This window comes from Rattus norvegicus, chromosome 2, assembly GCF_036323735.1.
Source record: "Rattus norvegicus strain BN/NHsdMcwi chromosome 2, GRCr8, whole genome shotgun sequence".
NCBI lineage: Eukaryota > Metazoa > Chordata > Mammalia > Rodentia > Muridae > Rattus > Rattus norvegicus.
This window is the reverse complement of record NC_086020.1, coordinates 186,364,050-186,377,170: the sequence shown is the minus strand read 5'-3', so window position 1 is coordinate 186,377,170 and position 13,121 is coordinate 186,364,050. Positions and strand designations below refer to the sequence as shown.

At 40.3% G+C, this 13,121-nt stretch overlaps 1 protein-coding gene and 1 pseudogene across 7 annotated transcripts in view; one reads left to right on the top strand and one right to left on the bottom strand.

Moving 5' to 3' along the window:
• The window catches only part of Otud7b (OTU deubiquitinase 7B), a 60,651-nt gene that overhangs the window by 34,291 nt on the left and 13,239 nt on the right, over positions 1 to 13,121 (bottom strand). The window contains exon 1 of one of the 7 annotated variants that reach the window (XM_063281881.1): positions 697 to 718. The exons of the other annotated variants lie outside the window; for them this stretch is intronic. The gene's annotated coding sequence lies outside the window, so the exon portion shown is untranslated. Of the gene's footprint in view, positions 1 to 696; positions 719 to 13,121 lie in introns of those variants that run through there. 7 annotated transcript variants of the gene reach the window in all.
• Dppa4-ps7 (developmental pluripotency-associated 4, pseudogene 7) lies at positions 216 to 12,382 on the top strand (annotated as a pseudogene).

The following is a 13,121-nucleotide window of genomic DNA, read 5'->3' as shown; positions in this document are numbered from 1 at the left end:
TAAGATTCAAGAATTTTCAAAGGTCAGAGACTCCTCCATGCTTATGATGTCGACTCCAAGGAATCCAGACACAGAGAGAGGAGGGCAGGGGCACACAATTCTTCATAAGGCGGGAGGGAGTGATGAATGATTGTTTTGGCAAGCTGTCTGGTTAATACAGGTCCTTCCAAAATGTGTTAAATGTAACCTTTCAGAAAGAAAGGGAATATGCCCGACTTCCACTCTTAAGGGACCCATGTAACATTAAATGGGAACGAAGTGAAAGACTAAAGCTTTAGACATTATTCTACTTAAATTCCCAAACAACTCTAAGAAGTTTGTATCTACACATGATAATGACAACCTCACAGAGGTAGGGGAGTCCCTCAACATCACACAGCACTAAGTAACTAACCTTACTATTTACAAGTCACTCCGTCCACAAAAGATAGTGCACTTCTCTGGAGAGGATGGAAGAACCCGGCCACGCTATGCATTCATACACGGGTGAGTCTACCCTCACTGCTCAGACCGTCTCAACTCCACACCCAGAGAACTGACTTTGGGTTCAGACACTTCTTGTTACACATCGGGATCGAACATTTTAGGACTGTGGAATTCTGGGTACTTTGTGCCACATTTTCTTCACATATAAAATGGAAAAAAAAGGTTCATAACTCTTGTTTTGTTACAAATATTTACAATCTTTAGTAATACCTGAAAGATATCCTTAAGAAATGTAAACTGCAGGGCTGGGGATTTAGCTCAGTGGTAGAGCGCTTGCCTAGCAAGCGCAAGGCCCTGGGTTCGGTCCCCAGCTCTGAAAAAAAGAAAAGAAAAAAAAAATGTGAACTGCCTACTTTGTGCCCAAATCCTTGTCACAATACTCTTAGCTCCACCAGGACCCAACATAGCTACCTGTCATTTCTTCCAGAGTTCAGTCCTCCCAAATCAACCTCCAGACCTACACACCTTTTCTTGTTTTTTTTTTTTTCATGTTTTTTTGTTTGCTTTGTGTGTTGTGGGGATGGGGGGTACTTGGTGTTTGAAGAAAAGGTTGTATATAGCCCAGGCTGGCCTTGAATTCTGTGTTGCCAATGACCTTGAACTAGAGGTCATTCTTTTTCTATGTCACAAGTATTGGGAATAGAGAAAATACCTGGTTTTTGCAGGGCTGGGAATTCACTGCAGGTCTTCATGCATGCGAGGCAAGGACTCTACCACATGCGGCACATTTTCAGCCCTGCTCATTTTTGTTTGGGGATTTGTTGTTTGTTTAAACACAGATCTTACTGTGTAGCTCAAGCTAACCTCCAACTCATTCTATAACCACATAGGCACTGACCTTGCATCCTCCTGTCTCAGCTCCCCGAATAACTGAGATTACAGGCCTATACTACTATGCCTAACCACTGTTTGTTTGTTTTAGATTAATGTATACTTTACATACTTTCTTCTTTCTCCTTTCAGTCAGGGCTGAGAATAGCCCAAGAGTGGGTTTTCTTGGGTTTCTGTTGTTACCTTGGGCTTTGGCTTTTGAGTTAGGGTTTCGTGCAGCCCTGGCTATCCTAGAACTCACTATGTAGACCAGGCTGGCCTCAAACACAGAGAGATCTGCCTGCCCCTGCCTCTGGGATAAAAGGCATGTGCCACCACACTCAGCCAGGATTGGGTTTTCAATAAAGTCAATGTTTAAGATATCCTACAAAAACCAAAGTTCTACTTGAGCCCTTTAAAAAGCGATTGCTTAATTTCATAGACACTACTAACAAAATAATAGCAAATCAACAGCCTACACTAACTGTAAGACACACTCTCTCTCAAAGGCCAACTCACTAACTTTTAGTAACTCCCAGCCCCTGCAAACTAGTGAGTCCCTAATTAGTGGTCATTGTCTGTCGGTTATTTAATATCTAGTGAATAGAAAAATCAGAAACAAGGAAAATCAAACAACTGTGCTATTGTGTTAGTTACCCATATAAAATCAATCTGTATCATAAGTCTCTTTTGGTAAATTAATTTCCTTCCATATGCAATAATTTTAGCTTGCATTAGACGAAGAAGTTTTCCTTGTATACAAGTAGATACTTCAGAGACAGGCACAGTGGTGTGTATTTGTAATCTCAGCACTCAGAAGGCTGAGTCAGAAGGAAGATTTTGAGCTCAATGTCACCCTAAATTACACAGAGAGTACCACATTAGCCAAGGCTATATATTGAGACCCTATTTCAAACAAACAAAACAACAAATTAGAAACTTCAGATCGAAGATTTTCATCACTTTCTTTTTAGTTCTGCATCTGTCTTCTCCTAACATCTCTAACCCTCCTTTAGACGCTATGTAAAGCACTTCCCATTGTTATCAGCTGGTCTTTTAGGCACTTCACCCTACCTCCAACTTGATCATCAGTCATTTATTCAAAATTTGCCAACCTGGTCTATCATCTTGTAGACCCTGATTTAATGGCTGGGGATACAAAGAAGAGGAGCCACAGAACTACCTGCATGGAGGGCAAACCTGTTAGTGTCACTAGCACAGGAATGGAATACAGACAGGAGCAACTGCTTTCCTCAGATGAGTGAGAGACTTGGAGTCTTTAAGGACTGCAGGAGGCTAGAGGACAAGACTACATTTCAGTGGAGATCCTTAATGTTGGCATACTTAAATATTCATACTTAAAGCAGACTAATAAATTATTTATTGGTTTCAAATATTTACCATTTTCTGATCTGTCCCATTGATACAATAAAGGTATATTTGAACAAATATAATTTATATGTGTGTAACTATGAGTCTACTTAATAACTTTGTAGTTTTATTTGTGAAATACTTTGAAAGATCATAAAAAGAAGTTTCAAATTATAATAAGACCCACCTGTAATCTCAATATTCAAAATAGTTATGTGGGAAAGCTTCCAAGTTCAAGACCAGGCTCAGCTACCTAGTGAGTTCTAGGCCAATCTAAGCTATATATAACTATATAACTATGTAAATATATAGCATATATATGCTATATAACTCTATCACTCAAATGTTTTTAATTAAATACTCTAAGGTTTTTACTCTGTGCTTTCTGCTAGCTGACACATATACTCAGAGGCACTTGTCAGACTTAAAGGATATGCAAATGGCAAGGCAGTTGGACCTGATCAGGGATTCTCATTTTGACCTGGGGTTCATACCAGTTCTCCAAAGAGTTAGGAGAAAAGCACATCTGTTTAGTCACACAAACTCCACATGCTTATTGACGCTGCCTCTTAGCTATTCACTGTCCTTCCTGACAACTGTCACCCACTCGCTCCACAAATGCACACATATCAAGGTGACAGTAAGGTACACACAGTCTCCAATCCCAGTCATCTCCAGCACTACTGGGTCTCTTTCCAGGTTGTTCTTGTAGTATTTTGATTTTCTTTTAAGAACAAACAACTTGGGGTTGGAGGGATGGCTTGGTGGTTAAGAACACTGGCTGCTCTTCTGGAGGACCTGGATTTGATTCCCAGTAACTCTGTTACAGCTCCAGGGAATTCAAGGCCCTTTTTTGGCCTCGGCTGGCAACAGGAATGTACACAGTACACACCCATATGTGTAAACGAAGCAACTACACGCATAAAATAAACATGTACATAATTAACATCCTATGTGAACAAAAGTAGGGAGGCTCAGAAAGTCAGTGTTTTCCTGTCATACTTTAGAATTCTGGACTTTTAGAACTCTCTTATCAGAGATCATTTTATTCTAAATATCAAGTTACAGATGACAAACACTGAGTCAACTGAGTGAAGTTTGACTGAAGTCACTGTCCAAACCAGAGCTAATTAGTGATTAAAAACCAGTTCCCAAAACAGAAATCTAGTGACACTAGTAACCATTATCTAATGTCACATATCACCCACTTTCAAACTCCCAGCCCCCTACCCCAGTATCCAGCTAAATCTCTGACTTCTACAGATTAGTACCAAGGAAAAGATGTATACTTAAAAAGTCAGTACCTTAAGCACCCACATTCAGGAAAGAAACCACCTGTAAAGATTATCAGAGAGGCCTAACAACACAAAGCACTCTTGTGTGCCAATCAACACTAAGTAAGACAGAAACCCTACTTGGAAGAACTCTACAACATCATATCCCTAAGGCCTAAAGCAAGAGGGTGAGATAAAATTATGTATCATAGAAATATCATTTTTATTTACATTGACAGTTTGAAGCTAGAATTTTTTTCAGAATAAACCTATTTTAATTGAATACACTTGTTGTATACTAATTAAAAATCACTGCTGAGTTTTGAACAGGACAAAACATAACCTAAAACCAAGAGAGAAACAAAACAACTTTTAACACATTATTTCTGTTTTGGCCCAAGTGGAAAGCCTAAAGCCTCAAAGCAGCAGTAGGTGTCCAACACTCATTCAAGCTAGTTCACTTCTTAGAAAAACTTGTCCTCTTCCTCAGGAAGGGCCATCATCAACTGAATGGCACCCAAGTGCAAATTCTCTACTGATGGACACTTAACCTCCTAACTCAATGTCAGTCAGGCTGCAAAGGGAAGAGTACATAAGCCAATGCTGCCTTCTAGAAGTTTATAATGGGCTAATTCCAGAAAAAAAAGGGGGGGGTGGGGATATCAGCCAGCTTCCTTTTTTGAACAAATATTTACTGAGTATCAGAAATCAGAGACAAAAACAAAACAAAATATTTTTTAAAAAAGCAAACAAAAATTTTTTTGGAAGCTGGAAGAACTTTCCTCCAGAGATTTCATCTAATCTCAAGATGAAGACTGGGCTGGAGAGATAGCTCAGCGGTTAAGAGCACTGACTGCTCTTCCAGAGGTCCTGAGTTCAATTCCCAGCAACCACATGATGGCTCACAACCATCTGTAATGGGATCTGATGCCCTCTTCTGGTGTGTCTGAAGACAGTTACAGTGTACTCACATACATAAAATAAATTAAAAAAAAAAAAAGATGAAGACTGCTAGAAGCAAGAAGCGGAGCACAGAAGAGCTAAGGGGAGAAGTGGAATGCCAGATGTCTAGTCAACCGAGCACATCTTCTGCAAAGACTAAGGCAATGGGAGAAAAACAAAAAAAAGTCAGAGAAAGATAATGGCTGTAAACCAAAGGAGAAAAAAAAGCACAAGATACTGAGACTCCAGGACACACTTGTAGGAAAAAATTAGATACTTATAAACAACTCCTTTTGCAGGGGCTTTCTCAGATCAAATGCCCAAATTGAAGATTGTTCCTGACTCAGCCAAAGAGGCCAGGGTGAAGAAATCTCACAAAAAATGAAGACCAAACCTAGGGAAGCCTCAGGTGACAGTTCCCCTGGAAATCGTCACTGTACCAGAGGAGCAGATACCTGCTCTCGTTGAGGAAGTCAGCACCACGATGGTGACGACATGTGCCTCCAAGGCACTGTTGGCATCTTGGCCAGAATCGCAGCCAATGCTAAGAAGTTCGAGGCAGTGCCGTCCAATGCAACATCGGAGACCTGTGGGGAAATGTGTGGGGTTCATGGGACAAGCCTTCCTGCAACCTCAAATGGTTGGGTTTGGCTGCATTTCCATGCTGGACAAGCCTGGTACCCTATAAGAAAAGGAAAGCGATTGCCCTCTTTCTGCTTCCTGCCTGCACATTTCCACTCCCACACCTGGAGGACGTGCTGTGCCCCAAGTGTGTTCATAGGAACAAGGTCTTAACTAAGAGCCCCGAAGGAAAAAGGACAGATCTCTTAAGTTTGGGCTAAATTCTGGCATCACTCACTCTTGTGGTATGATCTGCAGTGCTGCAGCTGACACTGAGACTGACGGAAATCCACATCTACGCCTTTGAAGGTGCCCATCTCACCCAGGAATAATGGGATATTGTAAGTTAGTAGATGCTTAAGTACAAGTAGTTTGGAAAAAGCCAGTGAGGCCACCAAAAGGTCCACCTCTGCTCACTGTGATGACTGAACACTGGGAGTGGCCTCCTCATCTTGTATGAAGATAAAAAAGCATCCTATGTGTTTCCTGCAAGTAGGTCCTGGGGCAGGAGTATGACATCTCCAGATATAACAGTTGCTGGTCCTGTCACCAACACAACGGGGTCATAGTCAGTTCAGCGTCAACTGTAAAGACTTAGCTTGTGCCTATAGCCTCTGTGTGTCCCCTTCCCTGGGGTTGTAGTGTAGTTTTTAATGCTTGGGTTTGTTTTCTGCTGTTGTAAAATATTATACCAAAAAGTTTAAAAAAAAAAAAAAAAAAGCAAAAGAAACCATAAAGGGGAGAGAAATCTTCAAAAATCTACTGAACAGATTATTATAGTTGTTTATTTCTCTCCAAGAATACCAATCATTGGGCTGGAGAGATGGCTCAAAGGTTAAGAGCACTGTCTGCTCTTCCAGAGGTCATGAGTTCAAGTCCCAGCAACCACATGGTGGCTCACAGCCATCTATAATGGGATCTGGTGCCCTCTTCTGGCCTGCATGTGTACATGCAGGTGGAACGCTGTATACATAATAAATAAATCTTAAAAAAAAAAAAAAAGAAACACCAATCATTGAAAATTACCTATGAAGTCCTTTGATGACATACCTAATCAAATACTTTAATCAAAGACATTGTTTATTCAATCTTACTACCTTGAAAGTCAGACAGACACTGATTTGGACCAACACATTTGCTTTCTATTCTACAGGACCCATATTAGAAGAATGTGATTTGTTTTATCACCAACTCCAAACTGTTTACTATGTAGATAAATGCTTGCAAAAGAATGTGCTAAAAATGTTTAAGGTCAGGTGGCATGGTGTATACCTAGCAGTTGTGAGGTGGAGGCAGAAAGATGAGAAAATTCAAGGTCATCTTCAGCTACCCAGGAGGGGCTAGGCTAAATGAAACCCTGCCTATTTCCTTCCCTTCACCTCCCAAAACAACAAGTTCTGTTAAACTTGCTTAGAAACTCTGGATCACGGGCACAAATGCAATGCAAATAAGAAAGTCGTTGAGCTCTTTATGCATATAGAATAGACAGAAGTAGCCTATATAGCATCAGACAGAGTTTTCAGAAGAAAGATTGCTGCCTTTCCCTCTCCCACAAAAACTACAAAAGCATCAATTAGTACACAAGTTAATATCTCATTGGCCCGTGTCTTTCCTTAAAACTAACCCAGGAAATCAAACCTAAGAATGAGCTGTAACCATCATTTTTAGTGGTAGTAGTGTTGATAGTAGTAGCTACTGGCTTTAAAAATAGAAAAGACATAAACAGAAACAGAAAAATATCTCAAAAAAATCAAAAAAAGGAAAGAAAAATATCTTGAAAATCAAACTCAGTTTTACCTAGAATTCAAAAGCAGTAAGTACTCTAAATTCTACCAAAGGGCCAATAATTTATGACTAACTCAAGCAAAACAAAAATCACAAATTTCTCCTTAAATTTTACGCTTAATAGACCAATTGGATCCAGTCTGAAAGTGTTAGGTTCAGATCCCCTGTAGAGCTTGAAACTACAAAACTTTGAAATTCCATCCTTTCTTCAAAAGCTTTACCTACAGTTAAATGCTTAGTACATCTTTTTAAAAAAAATAGTTTTTATTACAATTATTGGGCAGGGGGCTGCATGATCCACAACTTGTGAAGGTCAGCTCTCTCCTTCCACCATGTGTATCTGAAATACCAAACTCAGGTCAGCCTGAATGGTGGCATAGGCCTTTACCCAGTAACCCATCTCACCAGCCCCAGGATATAATTTTCTAATGAAAAAATACTTAACAAACAGGAAATGTCTGAGGAAGCAAACTGGCAATATGTGGCACTTTTTACAGTACTTTTTAAAAGATTTAACATAAAGTAGTGTGGGTACAGTGGCGTATCACTTTGATATGCATGCCTCTGGGTAACTCAAAGGCAAATGTGACAAGATTTATCTTGAGGTGGAATTCTAAAGAAAAATTCACAGAAGCCAGACTGTGTGCAAAGTAACTTCTGAAAGACTGCAAAGCCTGAGGAGCGGTTCACAGAAGACACTGTGATAGAAGAACACAGGTCAAAGCCTGTGATCAAGCCTGGCCCTGGAGTGCACAGTTATCCCCTTAAATAAAAGAAGCGAATATGCTAGAGATGACATGGTCTGAGCAGCCAGGAACACTCCCAACAGCCAGGTATGGAGAACAGGGAGGGAGGACTACAGTGTCAGTATGGCATGTCTGACCCAGGGAGCCAGCAGGTACACCAAGGGAGAGCAAGAGCATGCTCCCGTTTGGCCGTGGGTAGTAGGTCAGACCAGATTAGGTCAGGCCCACTGGGTACATCAGGTGTGAAGAAATGTATGGGGGCTATGTAGTGCTCCAGGATACGGAAATGTAACGGCTCAGAAAGAATGAGTGTTCAGGGAGTGGATTAAGTTAGCATCTCCCATTCATGCTTTGTACCAATCCTTGATCTACAGAGGAAGCAACTTTCTGTGCTCTATTAGACCCTGCTTATGCTTGACTTTATTCTCTTTAGCTGTTCACCTGACATTTGCTCAGAACAGGTGACAACGGACATTCAGAGTACTTCACCAAGGTCATCTTTGTAAGGCACTATTTGTTATGGGATGGTGGTTCAGGATGTTGCCTTTCCCTCCCTGTCTTCTGGAAAATGTTTTGTTATACAGATGACATAATGCTAACCTCTTGAATATTTTGCAGATTTGGAAAGCCACCAGAGACATCTACAGTGCCTCTAAAGGAAAGAGGATGAGAGATCAGTCTGCACTACACAAGGGTCAGGAACAGCTGTAAAATTCTTATGGTATTATGGTCTGGTAAGATGCATATAATACTTGGCAATGGTATTGACAAAATCCTACAAGAGCCTGTGCTTATAAATGTAATGAAGCAACAGGCATTCCGAGGACTCTTGGGATATGGGCAGATTTTCATGTCCCATCTTACCTAACCAGTCTGTCCTCTGTATAACTTGATAAAAGCTAAGGAAAAGAAAAAAGTATTCCAACTAGAACTACATGGCACTGCAGTGTCATGAGTGCTATATGGGACTGGGACAGAAAGGTTCAAGATGCTTTTGAACAAGCTAAGATCCTTGTAGGACAGGCTAAACAGCTGTGTGCCCCACTACCCCAGTGTCCCTTCCTGTCAGAAGTCTCCAGTCATTCAGAAAGCTATAGCTGGCGGCTATGGCAAAAGCAACCCGAACAAATCATTCCAACTGGATTTTGGTTTCAGTCATGAAAAGGACCAGAAGTTATGTACACAACACCCACTATGAAACTAACTGCATTCTCAATACCAAATAGTTCTAATACTTACAACTTTGATCCTACCTAAACTCTAGAACACAAATGAAACCCAATTTCTCTGAGTCTTAAGCATTTATACTGCTTTCTAGTAATTTCTAAAAGAAATCCTTGTGCCTCTTTTAAGACTGTTGAATACCACCTATCCCAGGTATCTGCACATGGTAACACTGGCCGTGATTTAAAATGAGTCCTCTCAAGCTGCTCACAGTGCCTCACACCTTTAATCCCAGCACTTGGGAGGCAGAGGTGGGCAGAGCTCTGTGAGTTTGAGGCCAGTCTGCCTGGTCTACAGAGCGAGTTCCAGGACAGCCAGCCAGTACAACTACACAGAAAAAACAGGTCTCAAAAAATCAAAACAAATAAATTAAATGAGTCGTCTCTTTAAAAATATAAGGAACCAACTTAGAATCCTGGCTAGGCAGAGGACACCCCATTTTTTATGTTCTTCCCATTCTCAAAACTCTTTTCTTGACTTGTGATACAGAAAGTATTTTCTAATTGAATAAACTGAGAAAGGTAAGTATAACCAAAGTATTTCTGTTCACATAGTCATCTGGGAAAGACAAACATCCCAACTGGAGACTACGTGACACTGTCACAGCGTACTACTCACTACTGAGCAATAAGAAAGAACATGAGAAGGAGAAAAACTTTCAGGAAGCTAAGGAAACAATCTTCCCAGTCTTCAAAACACAGTCTAGAGCAGGCTGCTGTTCAGTTCATTCCAGGCATGAGTGAGTGGGGGGTGAAAAGGCAGTAAGGAGCAGGTGAGCTTCTCAGCACAAAGACACATTTCTTTCTCGCATTCATCAAGAGCCTTTAGAACAAAGTAATTCAGGAGGTTCTACCTATTTTTATGGCTTGATTTACCTATGTATTTAAAGATTGTGCAATGTATATAAATGACAGCCTAATGTAATAATGGTTGCACACATTACCTCTGGCGTCCATCAAAGCTATATCTAAATCCTGGCTCTGTCACTCTTCTGCTTGTAACCTTGGGCAAGCACTATGGCTTCTTTCTAGCACTGGCAGGAACCTTATATTTTAGTATTAGCATCTTTAACAGTGCCTCAACAGCAGCAGGGACTATTTTAAATAAATCCCTCTGTAAGTGTGTTAGAATACCTACCCTAGGGAACTAAGGCTTAATTCAGGGTAGGAGCTACCATCAAACAGTAACACACTCTTCCTTGTATTTTCCAGCCAGGTTGGAGGTTATGACAGAGACTCTGGCAAAGAACAAAATAGGATACAGTTCTTACAAGCCAAGTGTTGGAAGGGAAAGTGTTTACTACTAGAAACCTGGTCAGAAAACCCAGCAAACATAATCTTGGCAGATGAAATCAGGAACAGTGTCAGGCCCTTACAGTAGAATACAACAAATGGTGATTTATAAAATGTTATTCTGAATCCTTGAGCATCTGTCAACATGTAGACAGAATTGTGACCAAAAAGAAGTGGGGCGAGAAAGAGCCCTATCTTAACGAGTGCTTATTTATTTTAACACCAAGTCCAAGCCTCTAATCTGTTAGCAAAAATATTCACCTGCTTAACAGTACTCACTTCCCTTTTTAGGTAAGAGTCCATGTAAGTTGTTTTTAACTGTTGACAATATAAACCAGAGTTGAATTTAAGACCTACCTCTATTCCAAAACCACATTGCTTATAACCCGCTAACCCAAGCGGCCACCCCACTTGCAAGGGAAAAACTATTTCATCTTTAAAACTGAGAGTCAGAGTTTTAAAGATTAAAAAGTCAGATTTAAATTCAAAATCCAAAGGAATCTTTCCCTTTGAATACAAAGAACATTCTCTCAAAAGAAGACAGTGCTAATTACTTGTTATAGTGCTCTCTGAGCATGACAGCTGTAAGCATCCAGTTAGTGTTTAAGTGCACAGAAAACCTATCTAGAACTGAAACAGCTTGTGGTTAGACATCATCATAATGTGGTCTTTAACTTCCCATTACATTTCCCAGGCATCTGATCTGCATTTTTAACCACCACCTACGTCCTCCTAAGTAATATGATCCAGTAAGAGAGAACACTGAAGGACAGTCAGGAGAGCTCCAGGCCGAGCTCTACTGCTGACTTCAACTCTCACTTCAGTACTAACTGAAAATCTCTGGTTAGAACCAGTGTTTTCCAAAGCTTCCCACCAGGGTAACCTTCCCAAGGAAAGTATCTCAAAGCAACCCAACTAGGTTTTCCTATTGTTCTTAACCATTTGAAAATATGCACATTACTATCTATTCCCTTCCCACAGTAATTACTGAATTTTATTTTCTCCCAGTCAGTCAAATCCCTTATTATTCATGAGAAATACCTTGCATTCTTGCATAGAATGCTACATGAATTGATTCCTCACTTGGTATTTAGTGTTTATGACTTTGCCTTAATATTTATCTCTCCTGTAAGAGTTTAGTACTCACAACAACCAATTACTAACCTCTTTGCCCATGTCTATGCAGGTGCACACTGTGTGTTGCAGGTACAGACAAGTGTGAGTACACACATGCTTGTGTATGTGGAAGCCCCAGGACTATATTAGGTGTCATTTTACTTTTACCTATCTATTATTTGTCCACTTGTTGGTTTCTTATTTGAGGCCAGGTCTCTCACTGGCCTGGAACTCACTTGTATGGTAGTTAGGCTGGTCACGTAAGACCCAGGGATGGACCTGCCTGTCTCCCCTTCCCCTGTTCTTGGTCACAAGCATTACCACCACCGCAGCAGCTTTTCTAACTGGGTTCTGGGGACCAAACTCAGGGCCTCACACTAGCGATGCACAGACAAGCACGTTAAGAAGTAAGTTATCTCCCAAGCCCTAGTTACTAATTTCTTGGTGAGTTACTCTATACCAGAGGTCTAACTTTTCAGAAAGCAAATAAATAAATGAATAAATAAATAAATAATAGTGTTTGTTGTTTACTTCTGTCATGGACAAGTAATTCAAATTTTCTGGTCCTTGTTTTCCTCAACTAGAAAATGTAACATATAAAATTCCTTTAGTTCTAAAATGCTCTATAATGATATATGTGCTACATATTCTACATTTGTTTCTCATGGTGTGTGTGTGTGTGTGTGTGTGTGTGTGTGTGTGTGTGTGTGTGTAACCAAGTCTTATTTAACCCAGAATGTGGCTTCCTGCAGTACCTAGCTTCCTACTTATTGCTTACTCACTGGGTTCTACTGCTCACTGTCACTTCGGTGCGTCTACCCAGGATGCACAGGAGACAGGAATGCATCATCTTCACCACTCAGCAAAAATACCAACAGAAATTTACACAATCTTAATTTTCATGATGATGTGAAAGAGAAGAAATTTTAAGTTGTTAAAATGAGATTTCTTTCCTCCAAACAATAGGAATTTATTTGGGGATCAAAAGAAGCTAGGACAAGGCAACTCTTCAGTCTAATTTTCAATTTCTATTGTCAGTATTATGAAAAGAGTTATGGAAACAACAGCAACCAAGTATTAGGGGCATCAGACTTGCCCCCTAGTAAGTAATGGGAAATCAAAGGAATAATGGGCTCAACAAACAGGTGAGCTACTCCCCGTCAGAGGAAACTGAAGCCAATGCTCACAGAGGGCTTTAACAGCAAACAAAAACTTGCTGCCTAAAATGTGCACTTGTCAGCATCACACTTTCCCAATGTTTGTACCTCTGTTCTTCTAAGTAGACTAGCTCCATATAACATCAAGTTCAACTAACACTAAAGCCTCAGAGAAGAAAGCTCCTTTTTCTTTGGTGTTAGCTGCTAATGATTCAAAAGGCACAAAAGGAGTAACTCATTTAAAATAAAAATAGTCTTGACTTAAAAACAAAACAGCTACTGCAGAACACAAAACTG